The sequence below is a fragment of the Amblyomma mixtum genome, chromosome 3 (genome assembly GCF_055824585.1).
Source record: "Amblyomma mixtum isolate Tamu chromosome 3, ASM5582458v1, whole genome shotgun sequence".
NCBI classification, from domain to species: domain Eukaryota; kingdom Metazoa; phylum Arthropoda; class Arachnida; order Ixodida; family Ixodidae; genus Amblyomma; species Amblyomma mixtum.
This window is the reverse complement of record NC_143014.1, coordinates 49641918-49663693: the sequence shown is the minus strand read 5'-3', so window position 1 is coordinate 49663693 and position 21776 is coordinate 49641918. Positions and strand designations below refer to the sequence as shown.

The following is a 21776-nucleotide window of genomic DNA, read 5'->3' as shown; positions in this document are numbered from 1 at the left end:
CCACAAGGGACCAACGCTTTCTTTTCAGCGATGAGAAAAAACTTCTCATAAAATCAGGTTTTGGAGCCAAAAACAAAAATTTAGATGAACATATGCACTCGGGCAGAGGCAAGCCCCCAAAACATAGGGACCATGGGTGAACCAGTGCAATTCCGGCACCAGTAGCGTGCGAAATAGTGCGGAGGTCTGCTCATCTGCAATGCATGGATGCTTTGGCGCCACGTGATCGCTTTTGGCGCGAGTGGCACGTGGAAACAAACGCGAAACTCTGGCGCTGTTAGAAGCCTCTACAGTAACTTTAAAAAACAGGCGAATAATGTTAACTAGTACAGCAGTAAATTCTAATAGTTCACTTTTTAACTTTTACGGATACGCGCCCGCTTGCAATTAGAGATTTGCAGCCAGCCGTTAGTAACAGCCATACCAGTTTTCAGAATTTCGAAAACGCGATTACCCTCGCCGCGGTGACTAAACTGATAGGCCCCTCCTTGTTTGCAAACAATGTCACGTCAGAGGAGCATCTCCGGTCCGGTCTCCCTGCTCTGCGGAGCGTCGCGGAGCTGTAGGACGATGTTCATTTTCAGCCTGAAATAATGCATTAACGATATTTAGATGAGGCCCAAGTCTGCGGCACTCCAGTACACGGAGCCATTGGCGATTGGCATCAGGAAAAATGGCCAAGTGTCCGGCACACGTGCACCTCAGAGATATTTTCGTGTATCTAGATATAACAAGCTTCTGTAGGACGGAAAGCTGGTTTTCAATTGTACTAGCCATACTCGCTGTGCCAGTATGGCTAGTACAATATAACAAACCTGGCTCGTGCAGTGCTCAGGCACTGAAAGCCTCGCAATGGACGGGCATGTTCGGAAGAAGCGGTGGTTTCCGGCTGCGGGGCCGAGTTTACGGCGCCTCATCGTTCGCTCTAGTCGAGTTGTGCAGCCACAGATTGTCCAACATTCTTGGATAAAAATTTTGACTATTAGAAAATTGTAAGGTACTGTTATGGAAATATTGTAGGTAATGGTCCATTCGTCCGAAAATCTTTTATATTTTTTCCATCGCTCGCATCAAGCAGTTAAGACCATAGGCTGGCGAAGTCACTTATGAGTCGACTCACTCGGGTTTACTCAGACTCATTTCAGATCACGATCTGAGTCGTGAGTGAGTCTAGACTCACATTCAGTTCACGATCTGAGTCGTAAGCTCGGGCTCACATTTAGATCGTGATCTGAGTCCTGTTGAGACCGGCAGAGTATGTAATTTTTATGGCAGCTGCACTCTAGAACATTACTCAAAGGGAGAAAACTTGATTAGTAGCCGCGCTTGGTCTTGCTAGATATTAGTTGTGGCTTGCTGTATAGCGGTTGCTCTAGTTCTTCCTTTGCTGATTTTTAATTGGTTGCAGAACTTACGCAGCGGCCTTAGATCTTTACGTCCCGCGAGCGGCAGTTGCAGGTCTCTGAGCTAGGCCTGGCGGCTAGCTCATCGCAATACCGCATCTTTAACACCTTTCTTTTTCGCATTTTAGACGCGTAACTTTTGCCGTTGGGCGTAAAAACGATTCAGCTGTCCGATCTGTGAGCTTACAGTAGTCCCGAGTCAAGATGAGCCTGTGTGAGTCATGAGTTTTAAAGTGCAAGTGAGCCCGAATGAGTGAGCGCAGATGAGTTGCGAGTCGAAATGAACGAGTCCAGGCGAGTCATGAGTCGAAATGAGTGCGGCCAGGTGAGTTGTGAGTCCCGGTGAGCCGTGAGCTGAAACTAGTGAGCGAGTACAAATGAGTCGTGAGTTGAAATGAGTCAGTGAGCCTATAGTCGTGAGTCGCTATGTGTGGTTGACCCCGGGTGGCTGGTGAGTCTGAGTGAGCCCTAGTGAGTTGTGAGCCTGAATGAGTTTGAGTTCATGATTTTGAGTGAGCCGGGTCCTCTGTGAGTGAGTTTGAGTGAGCCCGTGGGTCGACCAAACTTTTGTGAGTGAGCCTGAGTGAGCACTCGTGAATTTGCCCTGGTATGGTTAAGACTGCCACAGAAATCCAATGGGGAACGCTGTTGACGATAACAAAAACGTGAATAGCAAAAGGATGCAAGCCTGTCGACGCGAGATCTGCGGATACACTGATTGTTTTAGTGAAACCTCACAATATATGAAAAAACTGCGGCCATAAATTATTTCCTGTTCAAAAATGCTCTTGTCCAGAAATGTCGGGTATGCGAGACGCAGTGCTATTGCCCTAATATAGGTATATTTGATGGTAGCACCACCTCTGTTCGCAATAAGCGAGTGTTCGTTATAACTGCAGCCGTTGTAAGTGGGATTTACTGAAGTTAAAAAGTTAACTATTATAATTGGGCTAATTACTTTACTAGTAAACATGATTGTAGAAGGGTGTCTTGTGCCGATTTCTGTGGTCGGAAACTAAACATAGTGTCCGCAAAAGTGTGATGTGTTTCCAGGTAAGTAGACGGCCTGTCTCACACCATAGCCTCCATCAATTTGCCGACACCAGATGTTAGGGAGATAGGGCGCAGATTCTCCACATCAACTGGCTTGCCTGCCTTAGGAATAAACGTCACTAAGGCTGCTTTCCAATCCTGGGGGAGAAGAATCTCTCCAAGCCAGATTTGGTTGATAAATTCAAGGAGTTTGATAGGCTGCATCTGGAAGGGTCGCCAGAAGTTTGACGGTAACTTTGTCCCGGCCCGGTGCAGTACCGTGTTTCATTTTGGCTAGGGCCTCCTTCACATCATGGAGCTCGAAAGGGGCGTCCAGCTCGAGATTTGTTTAACCAACGTATGAGCATTGGGAAAGGTGGTGGTGGTGGGAAAGATTTATTTACACATACACTACTGGAGGTATTGCATGAGCTGACCCAGAGGGGGCCAGCCCTTACAAGTACTAGGTTGAGGTCCCTAGTTCGGAACCCCAGTGGCGTCGGCCGCCGCCCGGGCTCGCGCGACCAAGGCCCGTTGGGCCTGCAGGTCAGAGCAGCCGAGCAGGGTCGCCTCCCAGTCCTCCCGGGTTGGGTTGGGGTGAGGGCGGATAGCAGGGTTGGAGGGACAGGCCCACACCATGTGGTAAATGTCCGAAGACTTCTCCGCACAGTGCGGACAGCTGCCCGAGAAAGAAGGGTCGAAGTGTTTGAGAGCTACCGGGCACAGCAAAGTATTGGTATACAGGCGAAGCAGAAGCCGCTCCTCCGCCTTTGAGAGACCTTTACACGAGCGGGGATAAAGACCGTGGCCAGATTGATAAAGTAAAACAATGTCTTTAAAGGAGTAAGCGGGAGTGAATTCGAGTCCTGATCGTCGGGGTCAGAGGGGAATGTCCGGTGAGAGAGCGCGCGGGCGGCGGCGTCAGCTGCCTCATTTCTCTCAAGGCCCATGTGAGCAGGAGCCCAAACGATACGCCGGTGCGCGGGGTCCCTGGTGTAGACGCTGTTTTGGAGAATGCAGTAGGCTAGATATGGTACCCAGCCCTGCTCGACGTTCCGACATGCCCCTCGCGAGTCGGAAATAATTGTTTTTGAATTGGAATCAGATGCAGCCAACGCAATGGCGACCTCCTCCGCGTGTGTTATGTCACGGGCTCGGAAAGTAAGGCCGTTCACTGTTTTGGATTGGTGGACGACTGCGGCCGTGTACCATCCCCCAAGGTGCGGGCCGGAGGCATCCACGTAGAATACGCCGGGTTTCGATCCATAGTGGCGGGCCAGGGCTTCCGCCCGCGCCAGGCGCCGGCCGTTATGGTCTTCACGGTTCATGTTCGCGGGAAGAGGGCGCACGTGGAGGGCGCATCTCCACTGGGATGGAATACGTACGCGCTCTTCCATAAGAGTGGTGTGTTGGATGTGCAGTCGGGCAAGGAGGCGGCGACCCGACGATGTCTTTGAGAGACGTGTGTATTGTTTGGTCAAGTGGGCTTCCCGGAGCTCCCGAAATGTGTTCACCATGCCCAGCCCCAGGAGGCGCTTGTTGGAGGTTTTCACAGGAAGGCCCAGAGCCCGCTTAATAATTTTGCGGAGGATGACTTTGAGTGAATCCTCGTCTTGCTTCCTCAGGTGGAGGTATGGAGTCGAATATAGAATTCGACTGGTTACAAATGCATGCGCCAGCCGCAAGGCGTCCTTACATCGTAACCCCTCATGCTTGTTAGAAACCCGGCGGACCAAGCGGCCTACCTGGTCCCCCACCTGACGGAGTTTGGCCAATGTTGTTTCTGACCGTCTGTTTTGATGTATGAAGAGCTCCAATACCCGGACTTCGATGTTTACAGGAATTGGACCTGTCTCAAGAGACAATGAAATTTTGGCTGTGCACTTTGGTGAGGGGCGTATGTGCACAAATTCAGACTTTTGGGTGGAGGATTGGAGGCCGCAGCGGCGAGCATAACGGTCCACTATGGTCGCCGCCTCCTGCAGGTTGGCCTCAATGTCTCCAAGGGAACCCTGTGTGGCCCACAGGGTGGTTTCATCGGCGCACAGCGCATGCTGCATACCGGCGCCAGCGCCCAGCTGGGCCGGTAGGCGCATCATAGCCAAATTGAACTACAAGGTAGAGAACACCGCGCCCTGGGGTGTACCCCTGGTTCCTAAATGAAAAGGGTCATGTTCTTTATCCTGGATTCGAATGTAAGATTGTCTGTCGGTTAAAAATTGCCGAATGTATTGAAAGGCGTTTCTGCCGCAGTTAGTTTGTGAGAGGTGGGTGAGAATGATCTCGTGGGTTACGTTGTCGAATGCACCCTTCAAATACAAGGCGAGTACGACCTTGTCATTGTGAGGGCATTCGACGGGGTCGAGGACATCCCGATTTAGTTGTAGCAGGACATCCTGTGCAGATCTGTGTGGGCGAAACCCGAACATGGTGTCTGCGAAAAGGTGTTTGGATTCCATGAACTCGGACAACCTATCACGTACCATCGTCTCCATGAGTTTGCCCACACAGGAAGTCAGAGAGATGGGGCGGAGGTTGTCCGTGCTGTAATGATCGGAGGGCCAGCCAGCGGAGAACGGCGAGCCAGTCAGACGCCATCAGGTATGCGACCAAAAACGCTGCTGTTTCTCGGAGAAGACGCAAGGAAAAGCTGGCCTGGGGGCGGCTTCTGGCGACGGCGTTGGCGTGGACAAAGGCTCTAATCCCCTTCGCCGGCGATGCTGAATGCGGCTCTGTTGCCGGACTGCGCTCCTGGGGACTGGCAGCGGAAACAGGCGAGCCAATCGGGCGCCATCAGGCCACTTCGGCCGAAGCACTGCTGCTCAGGGAAGACAAAAGAGACACTGCATGGGGCAGCTACTGGCGACGGCGTCGGCGTACACAAAGGCGTCTAATCCTCTTCGCCGGGGAGGCTGAGTGCGGCGCTTCTCCCGGACTGCCGTGGACCGACGGACGAGACCCAGTGGCGACGATGGCGGGGCGACGGCGCCGCGGAGGGGCGACACGGCTGATTTGTCCCTTCCACCGAACTGAAGAGGTCACCGGTGTGAGCGGTCAGCGCTCGCGTCCCCATCGATCAGGATCGTCACACAGCAGCAACGACCTTTGGGCCTGGTCGGCCCGCGGAAAACCAACAGTTCGCGACTGAGAGACGCCAAGTTCCTCCTTACCCGTGTGTGTGTGTGTCTGTGCGGGGTGCGCGATCACGTGGGGAGGGCGGAGCCTAAGAAGACGCTGGCAGCCCATTGGACGCTCAACCCGAGATCAGATTCCCTAGCTGGGTGCCTGGGGAATGTGAACTGCATTTAAGCAGCAATCTCTGGGATGCCAGATCATCCTCCCCCCATTTTCTGACTTTGGTCTACTTGCTACTGTACAAAATGTAAAATAAACCGTCAAGTTTGCTATTCCTCCCGAAGGCTTCCCTCCGTAGTCTGGCTGCTTCGCCCTAATGCGGTGAAGACCCTGGTCCCGATCCCCGAGCACATCAGTGCTGATGGCCTTGCCAGCTTTAGGAATGAAGGTGACCAGGGCGGTCTTCCAGTCGATGGGGAGTGGCACTTCCCCAAGCCAGATTGAGTTAATGTAATTCAATAAAGACAGGTATGCCGGGTCGGGGAGGTTGGCTAACAATTTGAATGTAATTTTGTCCCGACCCGGAGCGGTGCCGCGTTTCATTTTTGCCAGGGCCGCCCTCAGGTCGTGGAGCTGGAACGGTTGATCCAGCTCAACGTTCTGAGAACCTGCATAAGAGTACGCCGGCCCGCGGTGGTCCTGGGTGGTGCACAAGTACTGGTCCCGGAGTTTGTGCGCCAATTGAGTTGTGTTGCCCTGAAAGCTGTGTATTGCTCTTTGGAGGTGTTTTTGAGTTTCCGTGCGTGTTTGCGTTGGGTTAATTAGGGCGCGAAAGAGCCGCCACGTGTTCCGGCTTGACACTTGCCGCGCGGCCGTATTGCATCGGGCCACCCAGTTGGAGTCGGCGAGTTGGGCCGCATACTCAGCCGCTCGTTGAGTGAGCTCGGCGATGCGAGCTTTAAGTTTTCGGTTGTGCTTTTGCCGGCGCCACCAATGGACGAGGCAATGCCGGGCCTCCCAGAGGTGGAGCAGGTGGTTGTCCACATCCGAGACCGCCTCTGAGAGTTGAATTTGAGTTTCGGAGGAGCGAAGGCCAGAGACCAAATGTTGTGACCAAGACTGGCAGCCTTGCTCATGTATGGGTGTGGTAGTGTTATAATTTTGACTGAACTTGGTCCAATCTGGGAGTCGGGCTTGCGTTGTTGGTCGTGCGAAAGGATGGGTCCTAATCGTAGTGTTCAGGAGGCAGTGGTCGCTGCCGAGGGTTTCCTCGGTGTTGACCCAGTCTGCATACTGAATGTTGCGGGTGAAGGTCAAGTCCGGACAGGTACCCCTAGTCACGGAGTTGCCGATACGAGTTGGGTGGACTGGGTCAGTGTGAAGAGTGAGGCCCAGCGTTGACGCAAGCTCCGCCAACTTGCGTCCCCGCTTCTCTTCACGGCAGTAACTCCACATCCGAGAGGGAGCGTTGAAATCGCCCACAATCAGGAGGGGGTCCCGACCCGCAACTCTCAGCGCGCGGCTAAAGAGGTCCGCGAATGATACATTCGGCAATTTCGGATTGCAGTATACATTGAGTATGTGTAGCGGTGGGTCCTGCTTGCGGAGTGGGAGGAGGGTCACCATTATATAGGAGTATTCAAGTTGCATGTCTAAGTCGACCTGGTTGGCTGTATAATTTCTATGGACTAATAGACAAGACGAGGGGTCCTGCTGGAACGTCGTATAATTTGTTAGTACGGCGCCTTTCCCTGGCTCTTGGAGGGCAACTACGGCAGGCAAATGTTGAAAGGTTGAAAGGAAAAGTCGGAGGTCGGCCCGCTTGGAACGGGACCGGAGCCCCCGACAGTTCCATTGAGTAATCGTAATGGGGGAAGCCGATTTGGAAAGAGGGGAGCGCCTACACCGGTGGTGTCCCGCCATGCTCAGATTTAGAGGTGAGAGGTGGAAGTGAGGCTGCCCCCGAACCAGATACCACGGGCTGAAGCTCAGCAACTGCAAGGGGGCAGTTGTCTTCGTCATCGTCAAGGTCATTTACTCGGCGGGACAACCTGGAGGGCCGACCAGATACGTCCTTAAGAGGACCGGTTCTGCGAGAAAGGCGGGTGTTAGTCGCGACGTGTTGAGCGATCATAGAGGGGATGGCCTCCATGACTCTAGCGAAGAGGCGTTCCATCGCAGTTTCCAACAGGGTGTCAAATTTGGCATTAAGACGGGTTCCGAGTTCGGCAAGGGAAGGTTCCATAGTCGGCGTCGCCGCCGTCTCGCTCTCCATAGCGTCCGTATCGGAGAGACTAGGGGGAGGGGAGTTGTTTTAGCCTCTAAGGCTTGTTAAGGTCCTAGTACATGGGCCTGGAAAGACTACTTCCCGACGTGTGTCATCGGGAAGCAAGATGCGGTGTCAGGATCGAAGAACGCAGGTCTGGGAGAAATTACCACCAAACGTGGGTCGTCGTTAAGCAAGATACGGCGAAGGCTAAGCAGCGGCGGAAGCAGCTGGCACACATATGTCTCCTGGGTGGCTGAGAGTACCTGCTTTCTACTCGGCGACCGTTGCCCCAAGCCTGCCGTCATGGACCACACAGGGGACCCAGGTGACAGCTGATTCCATTCACCGAGCCCTTCCCGGTCGGAGTACAGAACCATAAATAAGGGGTTGAAGTTTTAGCAAAAACAGACCGCCTTTCCGAAGTCTCTTCAAGTGTCGCCGCCGCCGCCGCGGGGAGACCGACGTTATATTCCCTAATTGCTGCGAGCGTGCACGGGGACAAAGGGCTTGCTCTTTGGCGTGCCAAGCACCGCGACGAGCTGGCGGGCATCATTTGGAACATCTCCAAGGACAAAGGACCACTTTCCGGCCTTTTCGTGACCTCTTTGTTCCGGCCTCGAGCGGCGGATGCCATCTGAGGAACAACAGATGTCGGTGACCCGCGGGACTTTCAGCTGGCCAGAAACCACCACCTACCGCAGTCAACGCCTCGACGGCGGCCTTCTTTCCTTCGGAATCAACACGTGACAGGGGCGTGACCCTAAGTGCGGTGTTGTGTTTGTGTGCAGAGGTGAAAGTTATAGGCCCCTCCCACTCCGGCGTGGGCGTCCTCAACCTAGGGAATTTGGGGACGAAGAAGGGTATAAAAGTCGACAACGAATGCGGCAGAATAGTCTCTCACTCCGGTCTCTCACTCAGGTCTCTCACTTCTCTTACGCTTGTAAATATGTGAATAAACCTTCTGTACACTTTCCTCCTAAATGGAGTTCGCCATCTTCCTTTGGAGCCGGGACCTGCTGCCCTGAACGACACCCCCCAACTCGCTGGGCCCCTCTGTCCTCAACAGGCTTCAATTTTTGCAAGTAGCATCTCGTTTTGTGCCCGGAGAGAAGCTACAAGGTTGTGGAGCTCAGCGTCAGCCGCCGAGCGAGAGGGAGGGGAGAGGGGGTGGGAGGAGGAGGAAACCCCGCCTGAACCACTCACCTGTTTGCCATTTTTGTCGGCGTTGGCCCAGGAGCCGGTCGCGCCATTGTTGTTTTGGGAGCGGGCTTGCTTCTCCTGGCCGCCGTGTGGGGGCGGAGGTGGCACTTGACAGCTTTTGGCGTCCTTCCCGCTGGTACGCGTCTGCCGTTTTGAAGCATCGCTGCCGATGCTGCTTGGGTGACGTGGCTGCCTGCCCGTCCCGCTGGATTTCCCGCCCTTAGGGACGGCTGGCTTGGTATGGCGATATTTTGCAGTGCAGTCCCGCGAGTTCGTGGCATGGCCACCACTACAAACCGCACATTTTGGCATGGGCAAGCCTTCGTGGAGAATGCAGCAGCACTGAGAACGCCCCGGGCACCGTCAGAAATCGTCGGCTGAGCATGCCTCCACACACACACACACACACGCACGCGCACACACACACACACACACACACACACACACACACACACACACACACACACACACACACACACACACACACACACACACACACACACACACACACACACACACACGCTGGTTCGATACTGGCCGCCGCGGCTGAATTTCAATGAAGGCGAAATTCTGGAGGCCCGTGTGCTGTGCGGTATGAGTGCACATTAAAGAAGGCCAGGTGGTCGAAATTTCCGGTGCCCTTCACGATGGCGTCCCTCATAGCTTGAGTTGCTTCGGGACGTTAAACCCCAATAAACCAAACTAAACTAAACACACACACGCGCGCACACACACGCGCACACACACACACGCACACACACACACACACACACACACACACACACACACACACACACACACACACACACACACACACACACACACACACAGGCCGCCGCGGTGGCTCAGTTATGGCGCTCGGCTGCTGAATCGAAAGACGCGGGTTCAACCCCAGCCGCGGCGGTCAAATTTTCTAGAGACCCGTGTACTGTGCGATGTCAGTGCACGTTAAGGAACCCCAGTTGGTAGAAATTTCCGTAGCCCTTACACTACGGCGTCCCTCGTAGCCCGAGTCGCTTTGGGACGTTAAGCCCCATAAACAAAATGAAACCATGCACATAACCACACACACACATACGCAGCCGCGGTGGCTCAGTGGTTATCGTGCTCGGCTGCTGACCCGAAAGACGCGGGTTCGATCCCGGCCGCGGCGGTTGAATTTCTTTGGAGGAGAAATTCTAGATGCCCGTGTGCTGTGCGATATCAGTGCACATTAAAGAACCCCAGGTGGTCGAAATTTCCGGAGCCCTTCACTACGGCGCCCCTGTTTTTTGTTATGAACGGCTGTTTGATGCCCTTGACAAGAAAATGACAAGTAGCTCGGGTTATTGGGAAGCAACGTCGGCACGGCGTCCGGCGTCAACTCTGGTTTCCCGCGTGGTATGCGGACTTCTCCGTTTATAACGTGAACGTAATCTCTGAGAATGCACGATGGCTCGAAGTGCAGTTTTCATACCGAGTACGTTTCATCCAGGGTCTTGTCTTTCCGGTGCAAATTCCGCTCCCATATCTTCCTGCGCGCTTCATCTTTTGGAACGGCGAAAAGCGACGGCTGCTCACCCTTAGTCCAAAGGTAGCCTGTTGAGCACCCAGGTGTAAAGCAGTGCCGTTGCCGCCGACGATTCGGCATTTCTTCACTGTCGGACGGCCAGCGGGAATTATAGCACGAGAAAGGGATCACATGAAAAACTTTCTGTGAGCCGCGTACCACCCAACCGCGTCAATGCACGCGTACGCGTCACTGACTAGCAGACGACAACGAAAAGCGCGCCTTTTCCCGACAGCCCGTGCTACAGCAGCGCCGCCCTCCGGTTTCTTTCGACGCGCGCCGCGACACGCCAATGCATGGTGAGCGGCGGCGCCTGAACACACTACCCCATCTTCTAGTACACTATACCTCCATACAGCACATACCCGGTTGGTCTTAGCGCATGATCGTAGCGGTAGGGGTCTTTCTACACACAGTTTGTCGAACATTTTTTTGTTCTGGCAACACTGCGATTAAGCCCCGGAACGCTTCCTGTTTGACGGGGACGCGTATTTCGAGCAAGCATATACCCCACGGAAAAAAGCATCGAAAAGCTCGCGCGTCACCTGCGCCGGCGCCTTATCAAACGCAGCGTGGGACGCTTCGAATACGCGCTGCCTTATCAAAAGCAGCGCGACACGCATCGGCGCAAACCTTTTCAAACGCCGCGCCATTGATACCGGAAGCGCTTTGGGCATGGAGGAAGAAAAAAAAGAGTGTCCCTTTCCACACAACACACTGGGAGAAAAGTGTGGAGGAAATCACGTGGTTTTTCTACGATCGAGAGGCCATCTTGTCCAGGCAGCTTAGCAACTGCGTTGTAGTTGCTGCTATGGCATATGATGTCCTCGTGGGGGTTTTTCAAGAGGAGTTAGAGAAGGCCCAAAGAAAAAAGGGAAGAAGAAGGGGAAGACACGCCAAAAAGCTGGTGGGACAGGGAAGTGAAGGCAGCCATAGCGCGACGACAGGAGGCATTCAGGGAACACAGATTTTGGAACTTTCGTCACCTTCTGTGGCGATGACTGATGGTAAGCTATTTCATTCAGTGATAGTACGGGGAATTAATGAATTGGCGCAAGGCGATGAATGACACTTTACGCGTTTAGTTTCGCAAGATTGATCACGGCGTGGAAAGATGGCATGATGTGACAAACAAATCCGTTCGAAGGGATGGGTGGTGACAAAGCCTATGGAAAAGTGTTAAACGAGGAAGCATACGGCGATGTGACAAATCCTCCATTTCGGCACGTCTTTTTAATGCTGTAACGCTTATGAACGGTTAGTACCCAGTAAACCATAAAACGTACCATAGACATCAGCAAGATATTTACGCTGGACATTAGACACCTCCATTAGACATCCATATTAGTACCGTTTACGAAAAATCTACGTACCTACAACATGAAAATTGGGGTCCAGTTCACGTTGTAGGTACGTACTGCAGACATCACGCTCTACATTTATCAGATATTTGTGAACATGTAAGTACGCCCAGTCTACGTAGCCTAGACGTCTATATAAAGAGAATATGACTATACATAGATCAATATCCAGGTGAAAATTTCTAACTGGTTCCAGTCCTACTGTTTTAAGAGACACATTTCCAGACTGGAACCAGCTGCAATACGAGATGCAGCTGACACCTGTTACAATTCCAGATGGAACGGAGACCTACTGCATCCCAGCCACAGACTTCCCTATGGAGTCGTCGGGACGTCCAAGCACTCCAGCTAGCTCAAATACAGTTGAGTAAGCGAGTACATGGCCATCATGGGAGCCCAAAACACTGCAGATGACTTCCTAGTGCGTCAGTATTTTATTGCGCTCGGCGCTTTCACTGAATCTTCTCGTTGAGCATAATCGTCAGGTTAACAGCTGCGGTGGCATCAATACTCTTCTGCCGAGCCCAATAGGCCAGGGTTGCTGCAAAAGAAAGCATAATTGTTCACTTTTACAGGTGACAAGAGAATGGCACAGCAACCACGACAAACAAACCCAGTAATTTACGCCACTTTTACCGACGCAAGTCTATGAAGCGTGAAAGGTTGCCCTTGCAGCACTAAAAGGCAGTCGTGCTGAGCGGAGTGTGCTTGCACACGCACTTCGGCACACCATCCGAATGCATGCCCACATTTCGGTAGTAGAGGCCAGTTGCATACATCACCAGCCTTTGTTTCAATACACAGCGAGTTTGGCAAAACAGCCAAACGAGTGAGCGTAAAAATATAACGTGCCGATAAATGCGTTAGAATTTTTTCATTACGAACGCAAAAATAGCATAAAATACACTTCAATGAGTAAACTGAGACTGAGTACGCACCAAGAAAGGTCACGATCCCAGCCGGTGAAAACGACTTCTGGTCCTAATTCGTACTGACGGGTCCACTTCGCCGAGTAGTAAAAGCAAGCAAACTGTCTTCCTTCAGCTCCATCAAGGAAAGAACGGTTGAACAATCTCGCCAGCAATAATAAGGGAATAATTAATTCTGTGTCGAGGTTCTTCAAACACAATGTTCCCACGGAACACGACTGAAATCGCACACGCCCTGCGCTCTACCACTGCCGCCATGGCTGAACCTAGCCTCGTGCGGATGTGCGAAACTGTCACATATTTTGTATCGTCTCTTTTTTGTACTTAGTAGCAGGCTTGGTGTGGCATGAAAAATAAGTTAATTATTTTTAAATTGTAGCATATTACTTTTTTCACAGCTGCAATCGCCATGCGCAGTTTGCGCTATTATTGATAAAATACGATACGAACTACAACGCGATGGCGGCTTAGACAATTCACCGCACTTTCCCCGCCGCTGCCTGTCCGCAGCATAGAACAGGCATATGGGCAGCGCATGTAGCATGAAGGCAAGATGACCAATTATCATTAGGGTAACGGGCTGGATTCAGAGAGAATGCAAGCACAGCAGAGAGGATCAGGGCAGGTGGGCAGATGAGGTTCGGAAGTTTGCTGGGATAAGGGGGCCGCCGCTGGCACAGGGTTAACTGGAGAAATTTTTGGCCTGCACTGGACATGATTACAGTGTTGACATGATGATAAAAAGCAGGACTCAAGAAGTTTATTCTCAAGAAATATGAGGTCACACATTCAGCAACACAAATGCCTAAGCTTTCCTCAGCTCAACATTCCAATAGTTATCATTGCTAGCGCGATTAGCAGATTTAAGACATTTTTGAAAAAAAAAAAATAACTCCCAAAAATTGAACTGAACCAATTCTTGTATTTTAAATAGTTGGATAAGTTGAATAAAACATGCTTAATCAGAAAAAATGGTTACTATATAGTCCTGGCTGCTAAATAACAAGTTTTTTAGTGTGTCCTCACTTTTCAGTGTGGTTGAGATAGCTTGCAGGCTGTAGCACAAGGTATAAATTGAATGTAAGAATAGTAATGAAATAACAATGCGAATCCTGACCAAAGTGACTGGCATTTCAAACCAACTGCGTACAGTTGAGTCAGAAACCTGATGCGTGTGCATTCAGATTTGTCTTTACTACTTCCCGTATTTTTCTTCTTTCTAGGCAGGATAATGTTGCCGTGAAGCGAGCACGAAAAACACAAAAACACAGGCAGCGCTGGTCATGCCTCCAATTTGTAGTCAACAGCGATTTCAAACTTTAAATGCAGTAAGGCAACACGAAATATCGAACGATTGAAAAATATGGAATTCTTAAATTATATATCTCGCTTACATACCCAGGACGTGACAAGTAATATCTACGAGAAGTCTAGGTTAAGGCAGATATGATGTCGTGGGTACGTCTGCAGCTTTTCCACGAAAAAAGGTTGGTAGATAAGACGTCTGAGAGTTTTTTGTGGTTTGCTGGGTAGTCTCAAAATATGAAGCAAACAGCACGGTTCTGCAAGGATTCGATGTTATCGATAATGCAAGCTTGTGCAGGGTCCCAAATGGCCGCAGCATATTCGATTTTAGAGCGTATTAGAGTTATATAAGCTAGTTTCTAACAGGTTTCTAACAGCAGTGCTGCTTAAGCCGTAGGTTGTTCCGTTAGCCGTGCGCAACGGTGGCAGTGTTTGCAGTAATGAGGTCATGGATAAATAGATGGAAGCGCACTTTGAAAACGGGGGTGGTGGCAATTACCACCATGCTCAGGTGTTTTTTTTTTGCTAATTGTTGTTCAACAGTGTTAATTCTCAATAAGATTCGCCATGATCTTTCGCTACGGTTTCCTACACTTCTGACCTGATGTCACCTCTGCTTTTCAGCCACCAATCCTCCAATCGCTTTTTGCTAGCTTCCACTGCAGATTCATTTACATGACCATTTAAACCCTATTGCCTCAGGAAGTGACTGTGCCTTCATCGACCACCAGCAACCATGGACACCTGACGCCCCCTGTCGGAGCGGACGACAACTATTGTATTAGTTGTCCGCTTCGACAGAGGGCGTCAGTGGGTGGTACTGAAATAAACACTTGTATGTATGTACTGATGACTGTTCCTTTATCTTGGGGGGGGGGGGGGGGGGGTACTGTAGACAACATAGACACCATGGTGAGGTTCTCCAAGGCCATCAAAGAAAAAAACACAATACAGTGTCAGGCATTTATGCCTGATGATGCCCCTGTTTATTGCAATGCATGGGAGCAGGTGATGGGTCCCTTGGAAGAGTCAACTGCTTTGCAGCTGCCATGTGCTACACAACGGAGCATGTGCATGAATACAGTCACAAACAAGAACTGCAGGAGTACAATAAGGGACATGCGGCACGCTTTGATGAAGTGCACAGATGAGACAGAGTTTCAGCAGTTGCTCCGAGCATTTCGTGGTATCCATTCCCAAGAGCGGCAGCTTAATCGCCTTGGAAAGTGTAGCACATGCCATCTTGTTTTGATAGAAATGAGTATAATCACGGTTAACTTAGTCGAACCAAACTCAACAGCATCGCTGTGTCATCAGTCTTACACGAGAGTATAATCTGCCCTACAATTTTTTTTAACGTGTATAGAGGCGTCTGATGTTACGTTTAAGACCAAGTGAGCGCTTAGCATACGCAAGGGTAAGGTCGATATGGTGATGTCATGTTAGGTCAAACTGAAGGTGCACGTCAGGTACTGGTATGTTGTTAGTTCTACAGTATTGTCAAGGATATAAGCGGTTCGAATGCGTGCTGTATGACGAATGAAAGATGTGTTTTGTTTCAGAAACGTTTAATGTCATTAACCAGGACGAGCAACATAAGCTTGCTGCGTTCAGGTCAGATTATAGGGATTGGCAGTCACTGCCACTAGTAATGTTACAGTAAATTATGCAGCCACCAGCGAAAAGTCGAGCTCTAGATGTTACACAGGCAGGTAAATCATTAATATAGATTAGAAAAAACAAAGGTACGAGCATGCTTCATTGTGGTACCCCAGATGTCACATAAGTAGAGGAAGAGTTATAATCATTAACCGAGGTGAACTGTGTTCTAGATGACAGAAAGTCCTTAACCCAAGCAAGCACGTTAGGGTGGATGTTAAGCTGTGCTAGTTTCAGCAAAAGTCTGTGATGAGGAACCCGATCATAAGCTTTTGAAAAATCCAGAAACACTGCGTCAACCTGAAAGCCCGCGTCAGGTGATAACTAAGTCATTAACGAAGCCAGCTAGTTGAGTGTCACTTGAAAATCCCTTGCGGAAACTGTGCTGATATTTGAAATTAATGTTGCCATCTTCAAGGTAGTTAATGCCTTGGCTGTGCATGGTATGCTCAGGAAGTTTGCAAACCGTGCTGGTTAACGAGATGGGTCGATAGTCCAGTGGAGAGGAACGTTCACTTGATTTAAATACAGGTATTACTTTGGTTATCTGCCAGTCATTAGGAATTAGTCCGTGTGATGACTGCAAAAACAGGACAACACAGCGAATGCAAGTATCGGCCAAGGCGGCCGTACGTAGAGAACAAACACCCTCCACGTCAGCTGTTACCAGACTGAACTAATTCGACGCGCACAGGTATTTATAGATAACAAGCACGTTACACGAAGAGCTGATCCATAAGTGCACAAACAGAAACGAGCAAATAGCCAATGCATTAAACTGAAACCGACATTCAAGCAATCACAGCTTTCACATTCCCAAAATAAGAAAAATACAGAAAATCATATACACAGAATAGGCAATTTTTTTTAAGCAAAAACATAAAACACAAGGTATTAAATGTGTACAGGTATTGCATCTCATTCATTTACTCTCCTTCCTGTAAGGAAATGTATAAAGGCGAGGTGCGATGAACATTGTATCCGCCTTTGCCAACGAATTCACACAGTGCTTTTTAAAAGTGCAATTCAAGAAACAAAAACTCACGATCCTGCGTACTGCACAACAAATAAATACAACAATATGGTGAGCAGGACAATATCTAGCATAATTTTACATTTTAAAAAAATGTTAGAACAGCTTCAAGTACTTAGAGTGAAAGCAGTAATTGGTTGCGTAGTAGAAAAGATTACACAGAAAAAACTGTTAGCTAGTGTTATCTTTCTATAACGTTCGATACATGTGCATGGTCAAGGGATAAATATAAATTTGCACCCCATTGGCTTCTAGCACTTGAAACAAAGCTGTATAGACAACATAATACATTTGTGAATGTACGCCACATTGATAACACGACATTAAAGACAGACATAACACACTGATCCTCTTCTACATTATGTATACAGGAAATCACTGCTCACAATCATGTCAACAAAAAAAAAATATATATATATATATATATAGGAGAATCATTTAGGCACATAGTCTCATCCATATAGGCATTCAAATCTCCCTTTTAGGCCTAGGTCATTGGGGTGCTGAGAGGGTGATGGAGGTTGAGATCCTGGAACCAAATAGGGGCTCTGTAGGGAAGTGCGGATTCTCGAGGCAGATGCTGCTGACAGAGGACTACAGTCCCTTGTGTCAGGTGTCTCATTGCCAACCAAAGGCACAGAACTCTCTTTAAAAAAATAATCACTCACTACGCTCCGTGAAGAGGGCAGATGAGTCTCTGTAGGGATTCGGGGTTTAGACATGTCATAAAATGTGCAGTTCGGGATGCAGTCACAAAAGATACGTCGTGGCCGTCCAATAGCAAGCGTTCCCCAATCGGGAAGAGAGGCCTGTAACGAAACAATAGCGCAACATGACTTATAGCGAAGGATAGCTAAATATTGACTAAATCTCTAAGAAGCTGCATACTCAGCCACAGATTCACCAGGTTGCTGACAGAGATTCTGAAATAGATGCCTTTCTATGACCAAGTGATATTCAACTGCAAACTCTCTCTCCAGGAGAGTAAGTGTTTGCTTATAGCTATCTGGTATCGCATCACCAGTGGAAGGCTGTGACGCAGTTGCCTGTTCCTGCGACGCAATTCTGGTGAAGTAGATTCTACGGCCTTCATATGCCAAGTTGTATATCAACAGTAATTTTTTACTTTCAGCTCGTGCCGATGCTCCACCAGAAACACTCAAGTTCAAGTCTTACTGCAAAACGAAGCTTAATTACTTTCTGTCCACAGATTTGTCCATCACATACAAAAATTTAATTGAAAATGAAAAATGGTTAAGGTGGCAGGTAAACCAATATGGCTACTCGGCCTCCCCGAATTTCAAGCCACATGGAGGGCAAGCGTCTCCCTCGCATATACCGGGTGTCCCAGCTATATGTAACCAAGCTTGTAAAAAAAAGAGTATGTATGTTCCCTAGCCCTGTGAGACCAACTGAGGGTTGTTGACAGTCGCGTGTCCTAGTGTGCGGTAGATTTTCATTACACAAAAGTAATTAATTAGCAGAGACTAATTAGCTAAATTTTTAATCATTGCCTTCAGGAAGAAAGTGTCGATGCAGGAGTTGTAGATCACATAGAAAAATAACCGTTTCCCGTGTTTGCAACCAAGTACCACTGATACCGCCTCTTCTATTTGCCTTAAAAGAAAGTCCGCGAAATACAAAAAGAACCACAGCAGTTTCAGCGCTCCCAAACGACAGGTCAAGCAACGACATCCGCTTATGTTCGAAACGTTGTCCCGAACAGGGTTCCGTGTTTCGAGGTGATGGGTTCGGCGTTTCGAGGTGATGGCGTGATATGAGCCAGGAACTGCTTATGTGTCATGGAAGGTAAGCGGGCATAAAGCGCGGCTCGCATGGAGCGCTTTTTCACGCAAAACCTCTCCTCGAGTGATAGGCATGTGGCCGTGCCGCCGAACTTGCACAGTCACGCGCTGAAGAAGCGGTCGCCCTAGCGCCCATGCGAGAGTTGCTGGCGTATATCTCGCAACCATCGCAAAACGCCGAACCCCGTTCGGTACAGCTTGCAAAGATAAGCGAATGTCGTTGCACGACCGGTCTGGGAACGCTGAAACTTCTTCCCTATCACGTGGTTCTTTTTGTATTTCGCGGGCTTTCTTTCAAGGCAAATAAAAGAAGCTGTATCAGTGGTACTTGGTTGCAAACATGGCAACCGGTTATTTTTCTATGGGATCCACAATTCCTGCATTGACACTTTCTTCCTGAAAGCAATAATAAAAACTTAGCTAATTAGTATCTGCTAATTACGTTTGCATAATAAAAAAATACTGCAGACTAGGACACGCGACTGGCAACAACCCTCAGCTGGTCTCACATGGGCTAGGGCACTTCTTTTTTAGAAGCTTGGTTACATTTAGCTGGGACACCCTGTATACGACGCAGCAGAAGTCCATGACGCAGTAGGTCTCAACTGCGAAATTAAGCAAATAGCATCACACGCTATTTTGCTTTTGCAATGAATGCAATAATTTCTCTCTCAATGAGGAGTGAAAACACTTTCCGTCGTCCCTTTGACAAAAGCTTGATCACACAACCCTATTTGTTTGCTTGCTGCTGCCATATACCACGCATTTACGGTATACGTCAATCTCCTTCAACGTCATACACGAAAATGCAGTCGAAACAGTTCCTGTCACTTGTCTGCAATGTCCCCACCGAAATGCGATGACACTGAAGTGGATGAGAGACAACTCACAACTTCAGCATCCGCCGGGCACCCGAGGACCAGCGACTTCTTAGAAGAGCGGCTTGGGTCACTATGAAACGACGCAGAAAAGCTAAAATCAGCTGTACAAGAAAAATCTCGCTTTCAACTAATGGCAAAACATGCCACAAGCTTGTCTGAAACTACGCGAAGAGCCGATTACACTTCGGACAAATTGATTTTGTCCGATTACATTACGGACTCATACTGCGTGTCATCTAACCCATCCTCGCGTTGCCATTGTATTATCGGCCGATGCGGTCACGATCGAGCCAGTGCAACAGTTACCAAAGAGAGAATTTCTTCCACGCGCACACGTATTTATAGATAACAAGCACGTGACACAAAGAGCCAATTTATGGTAGACGTCAATCTTCTTCAAAGTCGTACACGAAAATGTCGTCGAAACAGTTTTTCTCACTTGTCTGCAATTTCACCATCGAGATGCGATGACACTGAAGTGGATGAGAGACAACTCACAATTTCAGCATCCGCCGGTCACCCCAGGAGCCCCAGGACCAGCGACTTCTTAGGAGAGCGGCTTGGGCCACTATGAAACGACGCAGAAAAGCTAAAATCAGCTGTACAAGAAAAATCTCGCTTTCAACTAATGGCAAAACATGCCACAAGCTTGTCTGAAACTACGCGAAGAGCCGATTACACTTTGGACAAATTGATTTTGTCCGATTACATTACGGACTCATACTGCGTGTCATCTAACCCATCCTCGCGTTGCCATTGTATTATCGGCCGATGCGGCCACAATAGAGCCAGTGCAACAGTTACCAAAGAAAGAATTTCTTCCGACACGCACAAGTATTTATAGATAACAAGCACGTGACACAAAGAGCCAATTTATGGTAGACGTCAATCTTCTTCAAAGTCGTACACGAAAATGTCGTCGAAACAGTTTTTCTCACTTGTCTGCAATTTCACCATCGAGATGCGATGACACTGAAGTGGATGAGAGACAACTCACAATTTCAGCATCCGCCGGTCACCCCAGGAGCCCCAGGACCAGCGACTTCTTAGGAGAGCGGCTTGGGCCACTATGAAACGACGCAGAAAAGCTAAAATCAGCTGTACAAGAAAAATCTCGCTTTCAACTAATGGCAAAACATGCCACAAGCTTGTCTGAAACTACGCGAAGAGCCGATTACACTTTGGACAAATTGATTTTGTCCGATTACATTACGGACTCATACTGCGTGTCATCTAACCCATCCTCGCGTTGCCATTGTATTATCGGCCGATGCGGCCACAATAGAGCCAGTGCAACAGTTACCAAAGAAAGAATTTCTTCCGACACGCACAAGTATTTATAGATAACAAGCACGTGACACAAAGAGCCAATTTATGGTAGACGTCAATCTTCTTCAAAGTCGTACACGAAAATGTCGTCGAAACAGTTTTTCTCACTTGTCTGCAATTTCACCACCGAAATGCGATGACACTAAAGTAGATGAGACACAACTCACAATTTCAGCATCCGCCGCGCACTCCAGGGCCAGGGACTTCTTAGGAGAGCGGATTGCGCCACTATGAAACGACGCAGAAAAGCTAAAATCGGCTTTACAAGAAAAATTTCGCTTTCTACTAATGGCAAAACATGCCAGAAGCTTGTCTACAAGTACCTGAAGAGCCGATTACACTTAATAAACATCGATTTTGTGCGATTACAATATGACCATGTGAATGGACACACTCGACATATAGTTACGAGAACGCGAAATCCCTCGACGCAGGCAAGAATTTATAGATAAAAAGCACGTGACACAAAGGGCCAATCCACAAGTACACAAGCACAAACAAGCAGATAGCAAATCCATAAAATCGAAACCGAAACTAAAATCAATGAATACAATATCAGGAGAGGCGGTTGCGTCCTAGTTTTTGAAGCCGGCTTCCCGCTGCGTCCCCCTTCTTGGCCGTCGTCTCAGCGCGCTTGCGCATCCGCAGCAAATATGTAGTTCTTTCCTTTCTCCATGGCATCAGACAATGCCGCAGACGACGCCGCTGCGCCCAGCGTTTGGCTGCGCCGGTGACCAAATGCTCCCAGTAGTCCTTGCGAAAGCGCGCGACTTCCGGTACATTTTCCGGCGTGCTGCTCTGATAGCGAGGGTAGCTCTATTGGTACACAGCGAGGGTATAGTGCATTCTAGGCACTATAGCGAGGACTATAGTGAATAGTATTCTAGTTCACTATAGCGAGGGCCTTAGTTTTCCTTCCTCCATGCTTATAGTATTCTAGTTCACT

At 49.3% G+C, this 21776-nt stretch overlaps 2 long non-coding RNA genes across 2 annotated transcripts; both read right to left on the bottom strand.

The window, feature by feature from the left end:
• Positions 1-12302: 12302 nt before the first annotated feature.
• On the bottom strand, positions 12303-12864 carry LOC149350151 (uncharacterized). The gene is made up of 2 exons (XR_016290255.1): positions 12828-12864; positions 12303-12430 (listed from the first exon to the last, which is right to left on the bottom strand). It is a non-coding gene; the product is annotated as an uncharacterized LOC149350151 (long non-coding RNA).
• A 2210-nt stretch (positions 12865-15074) lies between these two features.
• On the bottom strand, positions 15075-21271 carry LOC149350150 (uncharacterized). Its single transcript, XR_016290254.1, has 5 exons — positions 20998-21271; positions 20499-20568; positions 20000-20069; positions 19511-19571; positions 15075-17624 (listed from the first exon to the last, which is right to left on the bottom strand). It is a non-coding gene; the product is annotated as an uncharacterized LOC149350150 (long non-coding RNA).
• Positions 21272-21776: the final 505 nt, after the last annotated feature.